Source organism: Canis aureus, chromosome 24 (genome assembly GCF_053574225.1).
Source record: "Canis aureus isolate CA01 chromosome 24, VMU_Caureus_v.1.0, whole genome shotgun sequence".
In the NCBI taxonomy this organism is placed as follows: domain Eukaryota; kingdom Metazoa; phylum Chordata; class Mammalia; order Carnivora; family Canidae; genus Canis; species Canis aureus.
In genome coordinates, this window is record NC_135634.1 from 25441039 (window position 1) to 25467699 (window position 26661).

Sequence of the window (26661 nt, forward strand, 5' to 3'; positions counted from 1 at the left end):
AAGTGTTGATGAAATTATGCAGAAAAGGGGACCCTTGTGTACCAGTGGTAGAAATGTAAAATTAGTACAGCCACTGTGGAAAACAGTATGGAGGTTCCTCAAAAACTTAAAAACAGAACTACCCTAGGCTCCAGCAATCCCATTTCTGGGTATATATCCAAAGGAAAGGAAACTAGGATTCAAAGGGATATGTGCATTCCTTTGTTCATTGCATCAGTATTGACAATAGCCAAGATACGGAAACAATTTAAGTGTCTATCTATGGATGAATGGATAAAGAAAATGTTATCTATCTATCTATCATCTATCTATCTATCTATTTATAATTTATAATTCAGCCATGAGAAAGAAAGAAATCCTGTTATTTGCCAACAATGTCGAAAAAGCTTGAGAGCATTACGCTATGTTCAGTAAGTCAAATAGAGAAAAACAAATACTGTATGATATCATTTATATGTAGAATCTAAAAAAGCTGAATTTGTAGAATCAGAAAACAGAATGCTGGTTGCCAGAGACTGGGATCTAGGGGAATAGGGTAAATGAGAAGATGTTGGTCAAAGGATATGAACTTTTAGTTAAAGGTAGGTAATTTCTGGGGAGATGATGTATAGCATGGTGACTATAGTTAACAATACTGTATTGTATATTTAAAAGCTGCTAAAAGAGTAGATCTTTAATGTTCTGACTATACACACACACACACACACACACACAAAGTAATTATGTGAAATGATGAAGGTAATTACCTATGATGGTAATTATTTTTCAATATGTAAGTGTATCAAATCATCGCATTGTTTACCTAAAACTTACATATTATATGTCAATTACAGCTGGGGGGAAAATAGCACTACTTTCTCACTTAGTTGAGGGAAAAAATATGGTGTTTGGAATTCAGTTAAGTAGCAATTAAGCATTTTTATTTTTATGTTTTATTAAATTGGAAGAGAAAATGATCCTATTTTCACATGCAAGTATGTAAGTATTTAAGATGTTTGCCTGTAGTTCACTGGCTTCTAAGGGGCAACTAGAATAAATTGATACCTCCTTAGGTGTGAACACCTCTCAGGCAGAAAGATAAATAATCCTCCAGTCGATCAAAAATTTAATCCCAGAGAATATTTAGTCAACATGCAGTAAGTACTTGTCCCTCTCTCCATTATTATTAACAATCCATAGGATAAAGCCCCTGATAACTAATAAAGCACTTTTAAGTTTTGCTAATATTTGTTATAAAAACTATAAAAATAAATGACATTGGATTAAAATTTTCATAACATTTCTTACATATATACAAATGAGCAAATGACATTTTATATCATTCTTTGAAATACTCTAATTTTTAAATAGTTTTTGGAACTAAAAATAACAAGATCTATGTGGCAATCCTTTTAATGCGTTCTGAATCACATTATAAAAACAACTTGCTTTTTTAAAATGAGATTTTTCCAGTTTTTAGGCGCATATATTCATTATTGGGTGGTAATAAGTAATTATATTTAGATACACATCATGCCTCTGGTAGCCAATAAAAATTAGAACCCTTGAAAATATTAGACAATATAGAAAAATACTTGATAGTTAAGCCAATTAAATCTGTTACAAATCAGAAATATTTTATGAGTTTCTTTAAAAGTTATTTTTTCAGCTGACACCATTCTAATAGAAATGCCTGCATGATGAAATTAAAACTTCCCCATTATTGCAATGGCATAAATCTGCAGAGAATTTCCTTAGTCAGCTTATCTTATATGCATTCTTTGTTATTGTTACAGAACATAACTTTCCTTTTAGGGACAGACTTTTATAAGAAATTCTCAGTGGTATTACTCATAATAAATATACTTCATGTGTGTGAATAATGTTTAGAATCTGTCAAACACTACCAAGAAATTTTTAAACCTAAATCTGCCATAAAGCCAAAGCAAGGTGCTTATATAAAAATGCAGGTTAAATTCTTGGTCTGTAAAGTCATAGTTTCAAATATCCTCTTCACTGAAGGCAGTATGCAAAGGTTGATGACTTCAATAATATGTGGCATTATGGGTGCCCTGGCTAGGTTCTCTCTGTTCTCTGGCCCCTGATTATTCGTTTTCATATCAGAGTTCACTCTGTGGAGAAGCATCTTGAACAGTGAATGACTAACAAGATTAGACCCAGTTTTCATAGGTGCTTCCATTTACCAGTGTTTGGCCCAATGAAATAGCCATTTTTTGTAGACTAAAAAATTGTGTTATGTCAGTAGATTCATACTTCAGTCTAATATTTGTATGATCACAGGGTTCTTTAGGCTGAATATCCTTATTTATAACATGAAGAGAATAAAGTTTACTCCATACAATAATGGCAAGAATGATGTACATACAGTAATTTGCATAGGGCTTAGCCCATAGCAGTTCTTTCAATAAAAGGTAATTATGGTGATAGCAATATCATAGCAGCAGTGCAGGCATTTAAGAAACAGTGTTATTACAAATAAAATCAGTGTTCATAAGGGTTCTCATAGGAAACACCCAAAAGTACTCAGTTTCCTTCAATCTGTGACACCTGAAATTCTAGAGCTAAGTTCAGGCTTCCTGCCTTAGGAGAATTGTTCTCCAGTTCCATGTAGGGGCTTCTGCTGGGCTCACACTCACTGTCTTTTGTTCTATTTTCGTAGAGTTCAAGATGGTACCATGCAGATATCTTACCAGGGAATCTTATTATTGGTGTTTTTCTCCTTTAAATTCTTACTGCTCTCATCTTCATTTGTTTTTGTTATTTGACAGGTTCCTTTTAGGACTCTAGACGCTCCGGAAGGGGCTAAACTAATCCATTGCCATGGCAAGATTCTCCATTTGGCAGAATCATTTGATCACACATTTCTCCTCCTTACATAGATGTAAAACTGGTTTTAAGGTAGGCTCCATGCCCAATGTGGGGCTTGAACTCATGACCCTGAGATCAAGAGTTGCATACTTTACCAACTGAGCCAGACAGGCGCCCCTTAAAACTGGTTTTAGAACCCAAGTCTATTCTTATACCAAAGCCCAGTTTGAGTTACATTTCCCTCTTATGTTCTTCCACAAAACTTAGCATTTATTACTTTGTATAGTAATGGTCTGTGTTCTTGTCTGCCTTTTTCCAAACAGAGGAAATGCGTTTTTGTCATCCCTCTAAGTTGAGTACCAGAAATGTGCTTGATGCATAAGTGAACAAGTAAACTTTCTCCATATTCCTGTCACTTGATACTTTGAGAAAACCTCAATTTTCCTGATTTTTCTTCCTGACTACAGCTTTTGTCAACTCTTAATTAAAATCTTCAGCATTTTCCAAAGATCTTGTATGATTGATCTCCATCTCTCACTGATGCCACTGGCTCTTAGATATTGGCTAGAACCTTCTCCTTGTCTGGGGAACTGCAAGTTTCCATTTGCTTGGTCTGGGTTGTGCCAGGAGTGAAAAGAAGCAGAAAGTAGAAAGAATATACAAGGAATCTGCTAAAGCAGAGAAATATTACAGGCACAGAGAAATCTTGCTGTAACTGACATAGGGGTTATTCCTGAAAAGAGAGAGTGCAACACTTTGCACATCCTTATGTGAGCAATGAAAGCCTTCTTCTCAGAGCCTCAGCAGAATTTTATCACCATGCTGTAAGGCAAGTGAAGTATCAGCAGGGTTCAAGTTTGCTTATGGTTCAGTATTTGTAGGAGATATGTAGATTTATTTCTGGTTCACATTAATTCAGCAAGTTTTAAAGTAATTGTATTCCCTTTTTAAAATACTTTTTCCTTTTTGTTTTATGCTTCTATAGATGTTCTTGTTTACTACTGCGTGATGAACTATGGCCATTATAATACTACATGTTCAGATTCCTATCTTTCTTACCACTTTCTTCTGTTCTATAGGACATCTGAGGGCCAAACATATCTTTATCATTATCATCATCATTCACTCAAGAAATATTTATTGAGCATCTACTACTGGCCAGGTAATGGAGGAGATGTAAATTAAACAAATGTGCAAATTGTCAGGGGCATGATAAGTATTATGAAAAAAAAATAAAGCAGAGCAAGATGAGGTGGTAGGTAATAGGAGGTTGGAACTATTTCATACGGTGGGATTTGGTTTCTTTTGGAGAGCTCACGCTTAAGAAGGGATTTGAAGAAAATAAGGAAGTAAACCCACACGGTCATGTGGAGGAAGAACATTCCAGGCAGAGAGAACAGTAAGTACAAAGGTCCTGGGGTAGAACACTTGATATGATTGAAGAGTAGCAATGTGGCTGGAGGAAAATGAACCAGTGGGCAAGTGGTAGAGGATGATGTCAGAGAGCAGATGAGAACTATATTAAAGTCTTTGACTTTTACCTCAGAGTGGTGGAGGAGTGTCATGACCTGCTCAGAAGGAAAATGGAGAGCAAAGGGGTGGAGGCAGGGAGACCAGGTGAGAGGCTACTGCTAATAAACCAGGTGGGAGACCATGGTGTCATAGGTCATAATGGAAGCAGCAAAAATGGTTTAGAAGTAGTCAGACTGTGGATATATTCTGAAGACAACCTCAACAGTGTTGACTGTAGTATTGGAGGAGGGAGTCAAGGATGATTCCACATCACTGGGCCTGAGTAACTGGAAGAATAGAGTTTCCATTGACTGAGATATTGCATGAGGAGGAGATTTCATGGTGAGTGAGGGGGCAGCAACTTAAAAAATGTAATGCATTTTTCACTTTAAAATTTAAACAATTCTATCTGGCTTTAATTTTGGCATGAGAGTCTTATATTAATCTGCTGAGAATTTCTTTGGAAGACAAGATTTTCTCTTTAAGGCAGTGAGTACAATTTTTATTCATCATAACTTAAAAGGATAATAAACTAAAGTTCATCATGAAAAAATATAAAATCTCTACAGTCTGTGTATACAACTGTCTTGTGGCTTTCACCTCCTTGAATAACAGGGATGATTTTGTGGTGTGTGAAGCCAGAAAGCATATGGTAAATGTAAATAGTGAACTAGCTATCTGGGATGTTAAAAGTCTGGGCTTAGACTAAATTAATGGCAACTGTTTACTCAGAACCCAAGGTGTAGATTTAGATCGGGTACCCCATAGTGGCCAAGATATCCCCTAGCAGAGGTAGGTCCTGGCTGCTGTGGTGGCTCAGGAATATTTTCTGAGTGGCTTTCCTGTGCCCATAAAGAGGAAGACACGCATGGATGGCCGAGAACCACCCCACCCCCTTCAAGGGCACAGAGATATTTAATAAGCAGGAATGCCTGCTTTTTTTTTTTTTTTTTTCTCTGCATGTGCAATTGAGAATTGTTGACTCTGGATTTACTTTTCATGCACTGGTTTGAAATCCACTTTCTTTAACAATTAATCTGTCTTTCTTATTTAATCCAAACAACTATACCTGTAGCTATCATAATGTTTACTCAGAGTAGTAAGTGGTAAACCCCCACAATTAATATTCCTCTAGGGAGCAGCTATAGTAGCCTCTTCAGACCCTTGTGTGAAAAGTCTGCCCCCTCAGTGCATGCCTAACAAATACTGTTCCTCAACCAAACACCACTAAAGCCTAAATTAGGAAACAAAATCCTAGGAATAACAGACTTCTATAAGGAGGTAAGAGTAAGACTCTCTGACCAGCAGCTTCAACAGAGCAATCTTGTTTCTAAACATAGAAGCAATTTTCGGGCCTCTTTTCAGGGCAGAGAGACAATTATTGGCAAAACAAATAAGGCAGTGTCTATACCTCAGGCACTGAGTGAATGCCGTCTGGTCAAGGTCTATAGCATGGGACAACAGCACATCAGTTTTGCTGGGCTGTGCTGGCTAAAGACCACTCCTAATTGTCTTTGAACGGTTGCAGCATGTCCCCTTAAATGATGGATTAACTAACTAAAACAGAATGTGAGACACAGGGGGATCACGATGCACTTCACACCCGCTCGCCTAGTAACAAAAATATATGGTATTCACTGGAGACGGACAACTGTAGTCAAGAATGCTAATAACATTTGAAGCTTCAGGATACAGTTTCCAAGTAGTCTCAAAATTCTGATTATGCCCTTAAACTATCCCTTGGAATTTATCTGAGTGTCAGGGCAGGGATGTGATGGATTAATGTTCTCCTCTCCAGTGACGTTAGAACTATGAACGGAATATATACAGTTTCTACAAATAGCTTCATTGAGCTTCCAGATTGTTCCTCATTAATGACCACTGTAGGGGCATTATTTCAGACTCCATGACATCTACCTGCATCAATGCGCTTCCTCGGAATTCCACCCCCATCCCTACTTCATGATTTTACCCCAGGATCGCGTTCTTTATTTCTACCCAAACACAATAACTTCCACACAGGAGTTTTAAAAAAAGTTAGGTTGTTCTGATCTCAAAATTCTTTTATCTTCTTGACCTTTTCCCTTCTCCTGTTTTCATCTTGACATCTTTCAACTCTGGATAGCCTACATGTTCTTTCTTCTCTGCTTTTGCTGCCATGCCCCAAAGCAAGTCACAGTAATTTCAGTCATTTTTTTGTGTGTGTGCTCATCCTCAAGGTTTTCGCCTCACTTCCCTTCACATTTAGCCAATGACTTCATTTCTGCTCTGATGAGAATGAGATCACTTCATGGGAATTTGTTCCACTTCACTTCTCCTGCATCCTTAGCCATCCTGTCCTCTTTTGTTCATTTCTCTCTCTCTCTTTCTCTTTTTGCCTGGCACATAGTAGTAATTAAAGAAATACTTGTTGAATGAATGAATAATTGCTTCTTGATATCAGTCCCTCAAACTAATGGTAGTACTTTGCCCAGCTCCCCTTCACCTTCATTCTTTCCTCTTCTTGAATACATGATTAATTTTCTTTGCCTTACTGTTTTTTCTCTAAAGGACATTCTCTTTTTTTGATTGTGCTTGTTGTATAAGGGGAAAAAGATGAAAAGCTCGAAAAATATTTTAAAAATTACTGGTATACAGAGAAAATTGCTGATAACATTTAGGTGCTTTTTTCTATGCTTTTATTTATTCAAACTAAATAACTCCTATTTTATCCAAAAGCCTTCCATTTATGCCTCAAGTTTCTTCTACTTGCCACAACATTTTTTAACTGAGTCACTGGAAGCAAGTGAATTTTTCTCAGCTTAAGTTTATGCATCTATGAAATCAATAAGGAGAATCACTCACATAATTATATGGTGGAGATTAAAGGCAATATTAGATATAAGAATTTATATAGGGCTCGGCACACAGTAGCTGCTCAATAAACAATAAACATTAACCCTTGTCATCTCCCTTCTTTCATCTTTAAGATTCTTTAAAAATTATCCTCCTTCACTACTTCCCTTTCACAACCGTTCACTTATTTCTTACCTACTGTTTGGCATATTCAAGAGAATATATGTAGCAGGTTCATTATAACTTGTAACAATAGTATGAATACTTCTGAGTCCCATCCTCTTAAGAACTACAACATCCTCAGGGCACCTGGGTGGTGCAGTGAGTTAAGAGTCCACTCTCGGTTTTGGTTTAGGTCATGATCTCCAGTTCATGAGATGGAGCCCTGCATTGAGCTCGGAGGGGTCTCTGCTTAAGATTCTCTCTCCCCCACACTCCCCTCTAACATACTCTCTCAAATAAATAAATCTTTTTTAAAAAAGAGCTACAACATTCCCAATATCTCCACTCGTTTTTGTACTTGATGTCTTTGCATGTACAGTTATCTCTTTTTGGAGAGAGAGTCCTCCATTTCCAACTGCAGAAATTCTTCCCATTTTCTTGTGTCTAGACTACACACCACCCACTCTTTTGTGTTTTCCTTGATTGCCAGGCTGCATATTACCTCTTAGTTCTCTGAGTCTTTACCATGGTTCTTTCCTAATATAATTTTTTGCTTTGCAATATAATTATTTGTGTGTAAACATACGCTACTAGATAGTATGGAAGTCTTGGTGATAGAAGTTGTGTCATTTTTATTTCTTTGAACATAGTATATTCGCAAAAAATATTTGTTGGTTGAAAAATTTGGCTCACCAAAGTATTTATAATATTCTCATGAGAAAGGAAATCATATCATGCTTCTAACACACACACACACACACACACACACACACACACACACACACTATAACAGGAAGCAGTTAACTGTTAGGACCAATTAGGAAATTAGAAAGTTTAGATGGAAGAGTCATTTTCAGGATGTGTAGAACTCCCTCTTTTCATCTCCTACTGAAGCTCCTGCTTCTGTCATCCCAACCTCCAAACTTCACGGCCATAATGTTCTTTAGAGGAGATTCAAATTCCCACCATTAGCAAGAACTGAGAAGTTCAAGAATTAGCATAGACAATCACCATAAAATGTGTTCATGTTAAATCAGGCTGGAGATAACATCAACAAGCAATAATACAACTAGGATGTGCCTTGCCCTACAAGGCAGGGTTCTAATGGATAAGATAGACAAAAAGGTAATGTTTTGAGAGAAAAAAACTTAAACTGGTTTATCTGAAAAGCCATCAGAATGTGGACCCTACTTAGGAGAGAGTAATTCCATGCAGACTCTGAGTTCCACTCTTAGCTAAGGACTAAGGACAGAGCACAGGATAACTACAAGGCAACATGATAGAGTTAAATCTTGGTCTACTTTACAAGGTTCTTTCTTAGCTTAGAAGTTATATAAAATATATTACATTAGATTTTATCATCTTTAAGTTCTATAAAACTCAGATAATACTTTTAAGAATCTAAGACCTTGAGAAATATACTCTATACATAATCAGTAGCACCTAGTGAAAATAAAATCTTGCATAATTTATAATTTTATGGTCCACTTACTATTTTCACTGCAGCACAATTCTACTTAGGTACCTTCCGGCCACAGTGGAGTTACTAGCTGTAGATCAGCCTTCCTCCTGTAAACATCTATTACACTGGACAAAGTTTTTTCAGGCATTAGACTGCAGGTAGTGTGATTCCTGAGAGAATGCAAAGTCATGAGGTAGCTGTCATGAGCCTCAGTTTCTTTCTAGAAACAATTTCCAAATAATAGTTCAGAGATGGGGAGTCTGAGCAGAGTACACGGTGGTTCCTCTGAGGTAAGGAGGCAGAGATTAGGTTTTGGGGTAAACAAGTGGCTAGAATCTGTGATATTTAGCATGCAGAGAAAGAAGGTATGCAGAGAAAGGACTATACAGATGTATGCCTGGGTTGTCTATAAATCTGTGGCTGAAGGCTAGGCTGCACACATGAAAGGCAAAATCATCTCACACCTATTAGAGAGTGGCTAGCACGGCATTGGGAAGAGAAGAATGGAATTACAGATGTAGCAATTTTCCAGGAATATCAGTGTCAGAGAACTTTAGACTTCTAGATTTAGCATGGAAATATCCTATTAAGGCATGCTCTTAGTAAGGAGCATATCTTAGAAGTAAGGATTATGAGTTAGAGGAAGGTCTATCTATCTTAGGCCCTCCAAACAAAACTTAAACTCCAACAAAAAACACAGGGAGAGAGGGTTTGGAGATTGAGTCCTGCCAAATTAGGAAGACTTTAGAAACATTGGAGTCACTCCGCAGTTCTGTACTTATAGAACAACAAACCAGAGACAGCATTAAATTCAAGGCTATAAATGATAAATTGGACTACATGTTAAAACAAGCGTCCAAATTTGTCAGAGGAAGATAGCAGCATCTATAACCTCTTCAATGTATTATCCATGACTTGAGACCTAAAAGACAGAAGAAAATGTGATCCATAAGAAAAAAAAATCAAGAAAAAAAAATGAGTGTTAACCTATGCAAACTTTTTCAAAAGAGAAAACACTTCCAAGTCTTTCTATAAGGCCAGAATAACCCTGATAACAAATTCCCCAAAGACATTTTTTCAAAAGGACATTATAGGCCAATATGCCTCACAAACATAGACACAAAAATCTGCAACATATTATCAATTTAATCAAGCAAATGAGGGTTTCCCTAGGAATATAAGGTTGGTTTAACATTTAAATATCAATCAGAGTAATTCGCCACAAAGAAAAATCATGCGATCATCTTTTTTTTTTTTTTTAAAGACTTTATTTATTCATGAGAAACACAGAGAAAGAAAGAGACAGAGACACAGGCAGAGGGAGAAGTAGGCTCCCTGCAGGGAGCCTGATGTGGGACTCGATCCCAGTACTCCAGAATCACGCCCTGGGCTGAAGGCAGGCTCTAAACCACTGAGCCACCCAGGGATCCCCCATGTGATCATCTTAAAAACGTAGAAAATTCATTTGACAAAATGCAATGCTTATTCACGATAAACATTCTACAGAAACTAGGAAAAGGTGACAGCTTTCTCATTTTGATAAAGTGGCATCTATGAAAATCTATAGCTAATATTATTCCTACTAGTGAAAGATTTGAATTCTTTCTCCTTCGGTTCAGGAATAAGCTTAGATGTTCACACATTTTCTATTCAATACTGTAGTGGAGGATCAGGAGTTCAGAGAAGGCTGGGGTCGTTGAGAGACAGTTGAGGAGGGCTATAATATCTTGACACTATGATGTATGCATAGACTGGGAAGAAGCAGGAACAATTAGAGCAAATGTGTAAAGGCAGAAATAAAACTAGCATAATGGTAATAAGTGAAGATCATAGGTTAGGTATAGGTAAAAATGTAACTTCCTGTTCTTATAATTTAAATAAAACTTTCTTTATGGGTTCTATATTAATTTTTCTGTGTTATATAACAAGTTACCACAAATTTAGCAGCTTAAAACCACATGTATTTATTATCTCATAGTTTCTGTGGGTCAGAAGTCTGGGCACAGTTTAATAGAGGTCTTCTACAAGACTGCAATCATGGTGTAAGCCATGACTGGTTTCTCATCTGGAAGCTCTACTATAGAAGAGTACTTCCAAGCTCACTCAGGTTGTTGGCAGAATTCAAATCCTTGTGCCTATAGGATTCATAGTTCTTTGGTTCTTCAAAGCTAGCAGTGGAGAAAAAGGGATAGTAGAAAGTGTCCTCTAGTAAGATAGGGTCATATACAGTAATATAACCACAGGTGTAACATCTCATCATCTTTGTCATATGATCATGGTCACACAGGTCCATAGTACCACCTTCACTCAAATGGAGGGCATCAGAAAGAGCATGAAGCAGCAAGAGACAGGCATTGTAGAGACAGGCTGTGGTAAGAACTGTCCACCACAAGCCTCTATTTCAGCTTATCTATAGAAATCATAAATATAGCTGCTTCAATGTATTTTAACCACTTCTGGCTCAAAACTATCTGTTTGGGTGAACTTATTCAATCTGGTCTGATTATCCACTAAGAACCCCTATCAGAGGCTTGTCTCGCTTTTGGAGTCTATCCCAACCCTTCTTCTTTGATTTTATTACTAATTAACAGAACTAATGTAGGAATAATCCAGAAGTGACCAGAAGGAGAGAGAAGGTGGGGATGAGAGTGAAATGGACAAATCATGTGTGTATAAGGCCAAGTGCAGGTTAGAGGAAAAAGTAGAGCTGGCCACTACTTAAGTCAGGCCTGCATTTCAGCATGGTGTTGGCACCACTGTGCTGCTTTATAACTATTCCTGGGCTGCCATAAGAATATACTGGATGGCCTAAAAAACAGGAATTTATTTCTCATAGTTCTAGAGTGAGAAGTTTAAGATCAAGGCTCTGGTTAATTTTGTTACCTGGTGAGGGCTCTATTCCTGGCTTGCAGATGACCACCTTTTCACTGCCTCCTCACATGATGCAGAGAGAGAGAGAAAGAGAAGAAATAGAGATAAAGAAGAGATAGAGAGGGAGAGAAGGCTCCCTGGCGTCTCTTCTTGCTTCTTACTAATCTCACCATGAGGGCCCCATCTTCATGACCTTATCTAAACACAATTGCCTCGAAAGGCCCCATCTCCAAACATTATTGCATTGGGGATTAATTTTTCAGCGTATGAATTTTGGTGGCAGGGGGCAGGCTCTACATCCAGCAGGGAGCCTGATTTCAGGCTTGATGTCAAGAACCTGAGCTCATGAACTGAGTCAGAATCAAGAATTGACTGCTTAATGGACTGAGCCACTTAGGTGCCCCTATTGCCTTTTTATAAAATCGAAGCATTTATTTTAGGTTTTTAAACCAATATGCATTTAGAAAATTTTCTAGTTTTGTATAAAACCAGATTTTTTTTTTCTTGACACAAATTAGTCTATCTTAACTGTCATCACTATGAATTCTGAATTATTATGTGTTTGTTTTCTGTGGCTAGATTTTGCCTAATCTTCAGTTCCATAAATACACTTAATGACTTCCTGGAACCTGGCAACAAACTCTTTCCTTACCCTATTGATGATATCTACAGTGGCTTCCATTTAACTTTAAAAACTGAATATTTGTTTCTCTTTTAAAATGAGAGAAAATATTCATGATATTTGGAAGCTCTATGTTGACTGCATAAGCCTAGGCTTAGTAAAGTTTCACAAGGGCAGTTTTAGGGTGTTGCATTTGGAGATTTAAAAAATTTTATGTGTAAAGGATTCTGTAGCACTGGTTTTGAACCAGTAAAGGGAGTTGGGTGTCACTTAAAAATTGCTCTGTGATATTCCTGTAACCAATCCTTTTGTTGTGATTGAAGAAGATATTGAATATAAGCTAGAAAACATATGTAAAATTATGAATTAGCTACACCTACAATATTGTATGTAGTTTAAAACCACTTAATAATTAACAAGACAGGAAACAACAAATGTTGAGAGGATGCGGAGAAAAGGGTCCCTCCCGCACTGTTGGTGGGAATGTGAACTGGTGCAGCCACTCTGGAAAACTGTGTGGAGGTTCCTCAAAGAGTTAAAAATAGACCTGCCCTACGACCCAGCAGTTGCCCTGCTGGGGATTTACCCCAAAGATACAGATGCAGTGAAACGCCAGGACACCTGCACCCCGATGTTTATAGCAGCAATGTCCACAATAGCCAAACTGTGGAAGGAGCCTCGGTGTCCATCGAAAGATGAATGGATAAAGAAGATGTGGTTTATGTATACAATGGAATGTTACTCAGCCATTAGAAATGACAAATACCCAGCATTGGCTTCAACGTGGATGGAACTGGAGGGTATTATGCTGAGTGAAGTAAGTCAATTGGAAAAGGACAAACAATATATGGTCTCATTCATTTGGGGAATATAAAAATTAGTGAAAGGGAATAAAGGGAAAGGAGAGAAAATGAGGGAAAATATCAGTGAGGCTGACAGACCATGAGAGACACCTAACTCTGGGAAATGAACAAGGGGTAGTGGAAGGGGAAGTGGGTGGGGGGTTGGGGTGACTGGGTGATGGGCACTGAGGGGGGCACTTGGTGGGATGAGCACTGGGTGTTATGCTGTATGTTGGCAAATTGAGCTCCAATAAAAATAAAATAAAATAAAATAATAAAATAAAATAAAATAAAATAAAATAAAATAAAATAAAATAAATTATCTACACTTTTAAAAAATAAATAAAACCACTTAATATCAAGAAAAGGCCCAATGAAGGAAAAAACAAACTAATTACAGGCTTGGTGTGGTATCTATACCATGAGAGTCTTGAAGCACAAGATACTAAAACCTCAAAGATAAAAATTGGTAAGGAAACATGTGTAACATAAAATTAATAATAAAAAACACTGATTAAACACAAAATGTTAGATGCTGTGCTAAGTGCTTTACATATATGAGCTTTATTGAATCCTTACCAAAATAAAACCAAGACAAAAACAGAAACACTTTACAGGTTAAGTATTTATTATTTCCATTTTACAGAGAAAGAAAAATTGTGTTCAAAGCTGAAGGCAGACTTGTATGGTAGAGGGTGAATTAGAAGAGTCATCTGATAAATGACATTTGTGGGTAGAGAACAAGAAGTAGCACACCAACAGCAGTAGTAAATTCATGGACTTAATACCTCCAGGACTAGTATTGGAAGACAATCTAAAATAATTTAAAAGGCTTTAGAACAATTTACAAATCAACTGTAAAAATCCACTGAGGGTGACTGTACATGCTGAACTTCTAAGATTGATATCAAAGACCATCCATTTGTAGCACCTTACCTGAGACTGGCAATAAATTGGTGCCAGACAAAATATGAGTTCAACCTCAAAGGTTAATTTCTCTGTTTCATTTATCAAAGTGTTTTATTGAATAAAAATAGTCAACTATGGGGGTCCCAGGATGGCTCTGTTGGTTAAGCAACCGACTTTTGACTTTGGCTCAGATCATGGTCTCAGGGTCATGGGACCAACCCCCAGGTCAGTCTCTGAGCTCAGCATGGAGTCTGTTTGAGATTCACTCCTTCTCCCTACCCCTTTGCTCCTCCCTTCTCTAAAATAAAGAAATAAAATCCTTAAAAAAAATCGACTGTGTTAAATGAGTGAAATTTTCTTAATCACCTTAGTTCTTTAACTTAAAAAACGTTTAAATTGGGCAGCCTGGGTGGCTCAGTGGTTTAGTGCCACCTTCAGCCCAGGGCGTGATCCTGGAGACCCGGGATCGAGTCCCACATCGGGCTCCCTGCATGGAGCCTGCTTCTCCTTCTGCCTGTGTCTCTGCCTCTCTCCCTCTCTCTCTCATAAATAATAAACAAAATCTTTAAAAATTTTTTTAAAAAGTTTAAATTTATTAATAGTAACTCATAAATACTATAATAACTTATATTGTAACTTCCTAAATGGCAATAAATAAGACAAATTATTTCCCCATAATCTACTACTCCAATGTATTTTATTGTATTTTGTTCCCTGGTCATGTTTCTTCTTTAGCTATATTCATAATATATATATAATACATGTGTATGCACATGAGTGTATTTTGTACTCTACTTTTTTGAATATATCCTTTCATAAATAGTTTTCCATGATATCTCATAGTATAAAAACAATAGTTTTTAATGGCTGTTTAATATTTCGCCGAAAATGGAAATTTAACTCCCTGCTGATGTTGATATTCAGATAGTTTGACTTTGCCTGTAATTGTAAATAATGCAATAGATCTTTTATACACATTTGAATATATTTGGTAATGTTTATTTAGTATAGATCCTAGAAGTGGAATTATTGGGAGATTTTGTATCAATTTATACCACCAACAAAATTGTCTCAGTATACCTTTACCTTTATTTTCTAATTAACAGTTAAGAGTTTTAGTACTTACAGATTCCTCATTCTTCTTTAAAGTTTTTATGGATCCTTGATGTAATGTAAACTCTCTCAATAGGCTCAATAGGCTGTCAATGCTTTGCGAGGTAGAATGTGATTTCTACTCCACGTAGTGGGTATGCTCTTTCGGGACACAAACTTGGGTATACAAAAAAATTAACTTTACTTTTCTACGACAGAAATTTCTCACTTACCTATTTAACCTCATGGTAGAAATGAAATTTTGATCAACTCAAAGTAACACAAATGGATTCTGTTTTGATTTTTTCCCCCAGTAAGTTCAGTTCAGAGTCTTAAGACCATCCTACCCTGCTGTTCAAGACTGCACATCAGAGTATGTTGTCTTCTGGTGAAAGCATTGCTTTTGTCTCATCATAAGCATGGGCTTGGTAGTTCTGACAGCATGAGTCTTATGCCATCTTGGCTTCTCCTGGAGTGTAGAACAGATATCGATGTTGTGTCTCTCACAACATCTCTACTAGGTAGATGCTAATGTCATTTTCATTTTCAAAATAGGAAAACTGGGCATACTGAGGTGAATTAATCTGCCCAGTGCTATAACACTAATAAGTGGTAGAGGTAAGAAAGGCAACTGGCAATAGGATCTGGCCTCCATCAGCTCTACAGTACATGTAGTAGATATCATGTGATACTAAGAATCTTTTCTTAGTGATTTTTGTAAGTTAAGTGAGATGATTTTTGTGAAAAGCTGAACATAGTGCCAGGCCCACCATCAATTCTTGATGATTATTATTTATATTTAATTTTCCATTACATTTACTTCCTTCTATGTTCAGATGAAGAAACTAGAGAAATTGTAAAAAAAAAATTGTGTATGTGTGTCTGATCTGTGCTGTTCTTGTTTCAGTATTTAAACCTTAAAATGTTGAAATAAATGAAATGTCATGTTCAAAATTATTATGTTTTGTCTCGTTTCTATACACAGGTCTGCACTATTTCTATGACCAAAAACTAAATTCTGTGTAAATTTCAGTTTCCTTTTGAATGGATTACAACAAGTGGAACTGACTTTTCCAATTACCTACTCAATTGACCTGGTACAAAGAAGGTTAAAGTTCCCACCTAATATATGATCATTAAAGCTTTTCATGTAGCTTTTCAGACAAGGCAGTCTGGGAAAACCCTGACACAACATCATTTTTGGTGCCAGACTGATGAAGCATTTAGCATTTGTCAGTTATAGGAGGAGAAGAGGATATATTAATTAGATGTACTACTTTACTTAGACAACATGGAAAAAATTTTCTGTTGTTTTTTTTTTTAAAAGAAACATGTTAGATAATAAAAGGTAAATATAGGGTGGCTTAGATAATCTAAAGAATCCCTTTTATAATACCAGAATTTTGAAATCTATTTTATGTATATATGTATGTGTGTGTGTGTGTGTGTGTGTATATATATATATATATATATATATATATATATATTTGGGAAGTATGCACTAAACAATATTTTTCATCATCATTTTGTTAATTTTATGGTTGATAATTTCACCAAGGATGATTTCTAATGCCTAGTACCAGCTGAGGTAAATTATGAAAAGAAGTTTTGGGGAAAAACATTATTTACCTAGAGAATCAATTTCTCAGCTGCCACACACTTCTTCAACCTTGTAAACAATTTTTTTTTTGCGAACTTCCGAAATGTTGCAAAAACAAACAGTGAGTAAATCCAATAATTGTCCTCTAAGATTTTAGTCTTAGTTGAAATCAATCATGTAAGCCATTTATCTCCTCTTTTTCCTCCTCATCCCCCACCCCCCCCACTAGACCAGTGTGGGCTGGTCACTTGAATGGCGTTCATCCACATGTGTTTCAGTTTGAGGATCCTTCACCATAATTGATGAAGGATTATTTTTCTTTTTCTTTAAGACAGCTACACAGCATGCTTTTGGCACTGGGTTCCATAAAAGGACTCTAAATTCCATCTTTTAAATATTTTACAAGTTTTTTGAACATTGAGTTCTGTACATCAGTATTCAGAGGAAAAAAAATGTCTGGATTGCATATATAAGATCAGCACTTTATTCTAGGGCACCAATTCATGTTTATCTTATTTACAGAACTAGCTACTATTGTAAAAATCATGTATTGTATTGTAGTATATTATAGTGAAATCCTTAGGATGGTTTTATTTTATTTCTTTTTAATTTTATTTCTTTGAGAGAGAGAGAGAGAGAGAGCATGGGTGGGTGTGAGGGAGAAGCAGGGGGTGAAGCAGACTCCCCGCTGAGCAGGGAGTTTGATCCCAGGACCCTGAGATCATGACCTGAGCTGAAGGCAGACACTTAACCAACTGAGCCACCCAGGCACCCCCTTAGGAAGGTTTTATATTCTTGTTAACTTACACTGTGGTATTAACCAAACTAGATTTGGTTTCTTAACTTATCTCCTTGGGTGGAAATTAAAAAAAAATGTTTTTGTATTGTTTTCACATTTTTGCTACAGAATATCTGATTTCAGTGTATATTGATAGTGGGAACTTAGGTTTAGTTCCAACGATGCAAAGTAGCTATTGCTAACCTTTCTCCCTTTTTTCTCTCTCTTGAAGAATAAACTAAGACATGGAAGACTTAGGAAAGCATCTAAGAAAACATGTGTAGAACTAGTAGTTGTAGATAAAACCCAGATTTTCTACCTTTGATAAGTGCTCGGTTTTAATTATATTCTAAGTCTTATGAACTCAAGAAGAAAATGTAAATCACAGCATTTTCTTTGTATTTTATTTTTAAAAGATTTTATTTATTTATTCATGAGAAACACAGAAAGAGACAGAGAGAGGCAGAGACACAGGCAGAGGGAGAAGCAGGCTCCACGCAGGGAGCCTGACGTGGGACTGGATCCGGGGTCTCCAGGATCACACCCTGGGCTGAAGGCGGCGCTAAACAGCTGAGCCAACCAGGCTGCCCTTTCTTTGTATTTTAATGTCTCCATTTAAAATATCATTTTTCATGCCTTTGTCAGTTACAGGAGGTAGTTGCACATTCCTACGTTAATAAGATGTAATATTTAACTATACCGCAGAATATGTCATTATTTCCCTTCATTTTGAAGGTCAAAAATCTTTCTGGACCTTAGAAATAGGGCTTAGAAAAGAGAGACAAAAACCTTAGAATACCATATTCAACTTCCATTAAATTATGCAGATCTCAAGGTATTGGATGTCATACTGCTATGAAATATTTTATAGATATTGCCAATTTGTGTATGTTAATGTCAGCTTTGTATCTGTTTGTTAGCATTAGAGAGTACAAATAGTGGGAGGAACTGCCTATGTGCTAAACTAGCTGTGAGTCATGAATTCTGACTCTTGATCTCATCGGGACTTATCTTATCATAAACCAGTGGGGAGCAGAGATTGTGAGGCTCCTCCCGTGTACATTTAGATACACAGGGCCAGCTCTCTTAGTGGGGCTGATGCCAAAGATAAGTGTTGAAGGTGAATGGTTGTGGCCATCCTGTGCTGTCTGAGGAAAAACACTGTAATGTGTTACGCCCAACATCCACTTGTAGTCATATCAAGATCCGAAGTTTGGGTTCTCAACAAGTCATTGCGAGCAGAGCTTAGAATTGTGCAAGAGACTTAATCATATTCGGTCTTTATTCTAGTAAGAATATTTTAAATCTAAAAGGTCTTCTATTCAGGACTTTATTTTTATTGCCCCCGTGTGTCACATCTGCAATTGTTTCCGTATAAAGAGTCGATAGCCTGCCTCGGATTTTGGATATTGTTATCCAGAACTGTGAAATTATTAGCTCTTTCTGAACTATGCTGAAGTAGAACTTTAGCTCTTCTGTACATGTTTACAATGTTTTTCTTTTGCCAATTGAAGGAGACACAAGAGCTTAGTATAGGCTCATGCACAGGTTTTATAGGATGTCAGACAAAATGTTTTTTTATTGAGGAAGGGTCAAAGAAGTTGTGTTTTCTGTTGAGTCACACTATACAATATGAGGGCCACGTTATAAAAATTCAGGGCTCCCACAAGAAGGCAAAGGCTAAGAATGGTGATTTAAGGCTACATTATCCTGTTTCTAATTCCTTCTCTTTCTTCCTGCGGAAATGTAATTGCAGAAGCTGGGAGAAGGGATTGGAGCATGGGCTTCTATATCTGCCTTGAAGAGAGTCGTAAAGTCAGTTTTATGAGTCTCTCTCTAGCCTCGTTCTACTTTTCCAAATTAAAGGAGACAATATGACAATCTCACCAGGCTGGGATCTTACATCTTAATTTGCAAACTCAGCAGCAATATCAGTATCTGGTTTAAGTAGCTCAGATGAAAGTGTTGAAATTAACGGCTTATCTCTAGAAATTCAGGAAAATGTTCTATGTGTTAAAGCTAAAGTCATTTTTTTAAAAAGAATATCTTAATTACAGAAATTATTATTTCTTAAAATTGATGTACTCTATATCAGTTTCTTAGTTCAGACAAATGTACTATGGTAATAGAAGATATTAGCAGTGGGAGGAACTGGGTGAAAGGAATCTTAGCACTGTTTTTAAAAACTTTTCTGTAAATCTAAAATTATCCTAAAGCAAGTTGATGTATACATTGCAAAGCCATTATATTTGTCCTAATACATTTGTGATATGACAACCTAAAGACTGGGAAGTATATTCGAAGTGCAGTATTTCTGCATCAGATTAACCGAGAGCTTTCATGGTGTAGGCTGTTGCCCATTTCCAGGATTTTAACTACTATGAGTATTTTTTTTCTTAGTGTCATGTAAAAGGGCTATATCTGCTTTCCTGAAGCATAGTTACCAACTGTTGTGTTTATAGTCTGGTCAAACAGAGCCTCACGTATTACGTGAGGTCCCTTCACCTGCACAGGCTTTGTCAAAGATTTGAAACAACCATGACCAACAGTGTCCCTTGATTATGGCTTCAAAGGACCACCCACTTCTGAGGGTGAGAGGCTAATTCTGACTCTCCAACAGGCCCATTTCAGACCTTAGGAAAACAAGCATTTCATTTAAGCCTTCCCAAACAAGGACAGAGCTTGTTAGGAGCTATGGTTCTAGTATTTGGAACAGAGTCAAGATTAAACCTTCTTACTATTTAGAAGAGAGATGAGAGTTTACAGTTTATCTCATCAAAACAAAACAAAATAAAAACAAAAAAAACTTGAGTGAGAAAAAAATGTGTGTGGGCTTTACACCGATTTTACATGTAATGACACACTATTGATCATCTGGAGAGAAAAGTATCCTTTGACATGTAAATCTGTATACAGTGCTTCTGGAATCTAAATCTGTTCCTTTGTTGCAGTGAAACATTACTAATGAAAACCAAGAAATGCACAAACCTGCATGAAAAAAATAAATATATTGCTAAGACTTTACAAATCACAATGAATTGAGTCACAGCAAAACCTCAAATAAAGGAAACAATGTGGTAATTGGGCCCCTTGTCCTATATAATACACTTGTTGGCATACATTATGGGTTTGCTATCTTCTAAGAGTATTAAATCATTGTACAAGAACATTGCCAAAAAAACTCTTCATTTCCTTTTAGTGACTTCTTACTGCCCTCAGTGGAAGTTTAATAGAAAAGGAAGGACATGATGTAGTTTTAATGACAGGAAACCCATAGCCTTCCAAATGAATAAATTCCATCACTGGCTGCCACAAAGTGTGCTAATTATTTCCTTTGATAAATTAAAAGCTGTAAAAGTCCAAAGTATATAAGCATGTGGTTTACAGTTATAATCAACCTGTCTGCATCACTGAAAGTTCATATTATCCTCATTATTTAATAAGCATTACATTTATTTTTTTAATTCCAGAAAACTGTATCAAAAACATGTGTTAAACTTTTACTGATTTGACAGATTACTGCATAAACTAATTAACCATCCTCTTTCTGAGCTACAGGATGCTAAAATTAAGTACTAATCTATTCCCCAATACCAAACTTTGAGGATGAAAAGAAACTATATTTATAAAGAAAATATAAACTATATTTATGAAAATGTGAAACAAAATCAAGCGAGAGCCACTCATATTCAAAATGTGTAAATAAGTATTACAATATTATACTTGATTTTATTTTATTTTTTTATACTTGATTTTATTAATTTATTTTAAATATCACCAAAATCAAACTTTGGGAGTGCAATAGAGCAATTCTTTTACTCAATAAAATTTATTATGTACCTCTGTGTGCTCTGTATGAATTTATTAACTTCACAAACACTTATTTAACATGTACCATGTGTTCTGGGGATGCAATAGGAACTTAGATAACATCCTGTCCTTGCCTACATGGAGCTTGCAATGTAGTGGGAGAGCTGTGAATGTAGTGATAGTACAATTGTAAACTTGGAAATAGGGTTTGTAGTTTGATGAAAGCCCACTGACTGTGGGGAGAATTGTCCATATCATAGAGGTTAGATTTTCTTCATGGAAGGAGTATCAAACTGAAATACGAGCAATGTGCTGAAGAGGACAGGGAGAAGTTTAGGCAGAGGTATGGCATATGCAAAGGCTTTGTGGTGGAACTCATAAAGGTCCCTGTGACATCAGGACATGGAGCGAGGCTGGCCAGAGTCTAGTTTGCCCATCCAGTGCCTTTGTGTACCGTTTATTCAAGGTAGATGCAGACTGTACGTGGATTGTCGAATGGAGTATGGTTGCATTTCATCCTCCATCACCACTTTGCTGAATGCCCAAATGCCATGATTTGCACAATGCATATGGCAGTCCTGGGAAGGTGGAATGAGATAAGGTAATGGAGGGGAGGTAGGTAGAGGTCAATTCCTACAAGATGCTATAGAATGAATGCCTGTGTTCCCCACTCCCCAATTCATATGTGGAAACCGAATCCCTAATGTATTAGTACATAGAAGAGGGGCTTTGGGGAAGTGATTAGGTCATGGGGTGGAGCCCTCATGAATGGGGTTAGTGCTCTGACAAGAAGTCTCAGGGAGCTTGCTTGCTTGCTTTCTTTTTAAAGATTTTATTTATTCATGAGAGACAGAGAGAGAGCATGCAGAGACATAGGCAGAGGGAGAAGCAAGCTTCCCACAGGAAACTAGTTGCAGGATTCGATCCCAGGACCCTAGGATCATGACCTGAGCCAAAGGCAGATGCTCAACTACTGAGCCACCCAGGTGCGCCCCCCAGGGAGCTTTCTTGCCCTTTCTACTGTGTAAGGACTCAGCAAGAAGAGAAGATGCCACGTATGAGCCAGGAAGCTGGTACTCACCAGATACTTAATCTGCCAGTGCCTTGGTCTTGGACTTTCCAACCTACAGAATTGTGAGAAATAAATTTCTGTTGTTTATAAACCACCCAGTCTATGGTATTCTGTTATAGTAGCCTGAAAGGACAAAGACCTAAGACTTTGCTACTTTGTAGCAAATTAAAAAGAATGGCTTCTCTTAAGCTTCATGTTAAATGAACTAATTTTACAACTTTAATTTTGTACCATTTCCAACATTTCTCAAGTTCTAACTCAAGTAGCTCTTTGACTGAAGTGAACATAACATCTTATCTTTGTCTTGTCTTTGGATTCAGACATATCTGTTGGGTTCTCAACCATTTGATCTTGTTTAGAATGCCTAGAATAAAAGACATTCAAAGTCATTTAGTAGACCTACATGTATGTTAAATCGAGGCTTCATAATGCCTTACATAAAGGTACTGTGGATCTGTTAGAATTTAATGGATGTTATAATGGTGTCTTACAAAAGAGTTGTAGAATAAATAGGCTATGGTTTCATGCAGTCATTCATTTATCCTTTTTTTTTTTAACTCTTAAAAGCTCATGTTAGGTCTACTCTTATTAGGATCTATGAAAGAGAGTAGAAGACTCATGGAATCAGTCCTAGGCCCTGCCCTGACATAGGGCCTAGAAACTGATTCCTACTGGGGAGATCACCTAAACAAATAATTAAGAGACAGAGACAGAGCAATAAGACTCTGACAGGGTATCTTAAATCAGGGGTGAAGGACGTCATTCCAGGCAGAGACTGTAAGGAGCTAGCCTGGCAAAGAAAGGGGGAAGAGCCTTCCAGATGGAGGGGTCAATGGGAAGGGAAGCAAGGGACAGGAAAAGCATGTGGCTGGAGCATAAATGTAGGGAAGAATGGAGCAGAGGCTGAGACAGGGTGGTAGGAGGACTCCGGTCAAGGGGAGGCTTGAATGTTAAGAAGCTTGGACTTCATTTTTTAGGCTATTGAAGAATCTAGTTTCTTCTCTAGTGATCCAACAAAGGAAGTCCATACATATCTGGGTTTAAGGCCTCAGATCAGATACTATTCTTTACAACTTTGGGTCGAGCAGGTGTTACACAAGTGTTTTTCAGAATGACATGATCAGGAATATGGTGGGAAGACTTTTTCATAACTCAGTTTAGTAGCTCAGATTTGCATTTTAGATATATCACTGGATGTCTGGAAAGAAGCAGAGTTTGCGAGGGCCCCAGCCCTAAGGACAGATACCAATGAGGAAAGTGCTGTAATTGTCCAGGTGAGAGAACTTCAGTAAAGACTCTCTTGGTGTGCGGGAAGAGAAGACAAAAACCTGAGAGGCGTGTAAGAGAGAAAAAACAATTGCCATGCTCACTGATTAATTGAATATTTGGAGTAAAGTAGGAGCAGAAACCAAGGATGACTGCTGTTAGCCTTCTAGCTTGGAAAGCAGAATAGAATGTGGAAGATTAGAAAAGATAAAGGCATCAAAAACACCAAAGCATTCATACATTGAATTAGGAAAAAATTCAGTGCAAGAGGAAATTTCAACAAACATAGACTTTGTTCTTATCCATATGCAATAGCATTTAGTGACACGTAATTGTCCACAATGCTATTAACAAGTTTTTCTTTGGCAAGATGATGGTACTCTACACAGGCGGCTTCTTGGCATTGTCCAAGACAAACCTTTCCTGTGGCAGATTCAGTACATTTTCTTTTACTGTATCTCCACATTCTTTCTTGTCATTTCAGATACTAATTAATCACACCTAACCTCTGTGTATCTGCTTTCTCTTCTCAGTTCTAAATAAACCTAATCCTTTAGCTTCCACTCAGAGACTTTATTTTGCAAACCACGAATCACTTTGCTTCTTCTCTTGGGATCCCATCCAGGGAGTTCATTCCTCAGTTTCAGGGCCTTAAATCAGACACATTTTTCTGGCATTTCTACGCCTTGCATCCAGTAGGTGTTTGATAAGTCTTTTCAAAATGATAAAATCCTGAGGACGGTGGGAAGACTGTCTAGTAACTCCCGCATGCTACAATCCTATTTATTCCAGCTTTTTATCAGCACATTTTTAATCATTAACATGGCATTGGTGACTTATATATGATCCTTTATAATCCTGTCTTTTGTTTATGCTGTATTTGCCTGTGACCAGGTCTTATCATCATTTCTGTACAGTCTGTTCTCCCCTTTTTGCTTGTTCTGATTAAGCTTTTATTCTCATTATTTCTGTTTATTTTCAAGGTCACTTAAAATTATAATTATCTTCTCCACGTTGCTAAGCTTCCCACTCAACTTGGTGCCACTAGTAATTTACTGAGCTCCTCCCAAATTCATCTGTGCCATTAAAGATGTTATAAAATATTTCTGGCTCAGGGTGATTCTTATGAAAACACATTCATGTTGTCCAGGCTGATATTGCATTGTGGCTAACTAATTCTTGAATATTTTCTAACAGGTTAGTGCTCTCATCTAGTTGCAAAAGAGCTTAAATAGTAGCGAATAAAATAACATACGTCTGTAGAAGATTATAGAATCCTTCCATTATAGATCATTTAACTTCATGCTTAAATAACCCTGCAAACCAGGGAGGAGAAGGTTTTCAAAGACAAAGAAGCTGAGATTCAAATTAAGTGACTTGAATAAGTCACTCTGCTAGTTAGTAGAACCAGCTCTTAAATGTATATTTACTAGCTTCAAAACCAATGCCCTTACTAGTCTACTATGCTGAACCACTCTGTTTATGTATTAATAAATGGTTTAAGACTAAATTAAGGTCCCTTATTAAAAAAATTCCTGACTACTCTATTCCAACATTGATCTTTCCATTCTTTTTTTTTTTTTTGAGATTTTATTTATTTATTTGACAGAGAGAGAGAGAGAAAGAGAGAGAACAAGCAGAGGGAGGAGCATAGAGAGTGGGAGAAGAAGGCTTCCCCACTGAGCAGGGAGCCTGATACAAAACTTAATTCCAGGACCCTGGGATCATGACCTGAGCCAAAGGCAGATGCTTAACTGACTGAGCCACCCAGTGCCCCTGATCTCCCCATTATTTTAATAGCTAAGGCATAATTGGTCTACACAACACAATTCAATTCAACGTGTACTGATGGTTCAGGAAATGCATAAGGCACTGACCTCAATGCTGAAGGGTACATATAATAGTCACGACACTATCTGAAGGAGCTATCTTAATAGATATCAAGGGGTAGACAGTCTAATCTGATACCAAGAACCACAAAGGAGGAAAAAAATTGTAGAGTATTAGGTAGAAGTTATTTATGTGAAGTTTTGAATTTTCTTATTTATTGTTTTAAGAAAAATGGCTCACTCCTTGAGAGTAGATTCTATATAGTCTGTATTTGCATCTTCGAATCACACATGGCAAACTCTGGGCAAATAGTATAGATTTTTAAAATACTTGGTGACTTATTTTGCTGGTTGCACTCCATATTTACTGAATTCCTACTACATGTCCAGTGCTGTGCTAGGCATAATGTGGAATGCAAAACTTGATCTCCTGCAAAGGGAGCACTGATGAACAGGGCGTGTTTGGTAGACACTCCTTGACCGGACTAGACTCCTGATTCCTGGGTAGAGTTCAGGTTTTGAGGTGAGGAGGAGGAGGAGGAAATAAGCTTGAAAAGATCAGATTGGTCCATATTATAAAAGACTTTGAAAATCAAGCAAAAAAAGTTAGACTTGAGTGGTAAACAAGAAGTATAATTTCCATATCAAACAAATCCATTACCGAGGATGAGAAGAAACATTAAGATTATATTATCAATTGTTTTGTGTGTGGTAAGGTAAGTATTCCAATTCATATTATTTGAGAGATAATAAAATAAAAAGGATTTTCCTTTTTGAAACAAAATAGGTTTTCCTTAGTGTTACTTTTGCCCACCTGTCTAGACATTCTTTATCTAGCAGCACATTCATGGCATCCCTTGCTTCTTCTGGAATCTCTGCCTTGCTTCTTTTTCTCTTTTCCACACATTTGTTTCTTCTGGAGCTAATGAACTGTCTCAGCCATCATTTGTGTTTGCAAATGATTATTAAAACCATCATGGTTTCAGTCCAAATGATTTAAGTTCTAAAAAGCTACTCATTTTGTCCTTTAATCAATTGACCTATCCATTCATTTGACATGAATGGAAAAGACAAATTACATGGAAGGAATCTGGATTCTGTGGGCAAGGTAAGGAATAAAAAGAGACAGTTGAGAGCACTGAGAGGCTTCCAAGCGAGTAATGCATTACAGTGTCATATATCCCAAGTGTC

General features: G+C 37.0%; 1 protein-coding gene across 4 annotated transcripts in view; it reads left to right on the top strand.

The window, feature by feature from the left end:
• LOC144295918 (uncharacterized) overlaps nucleotides 1–26661 on the top strand; it is a 247121-nt gene that overhangs the window by 203529 nt on the left and 16931 nt on the right. The window lies entirely within an intron of this gene.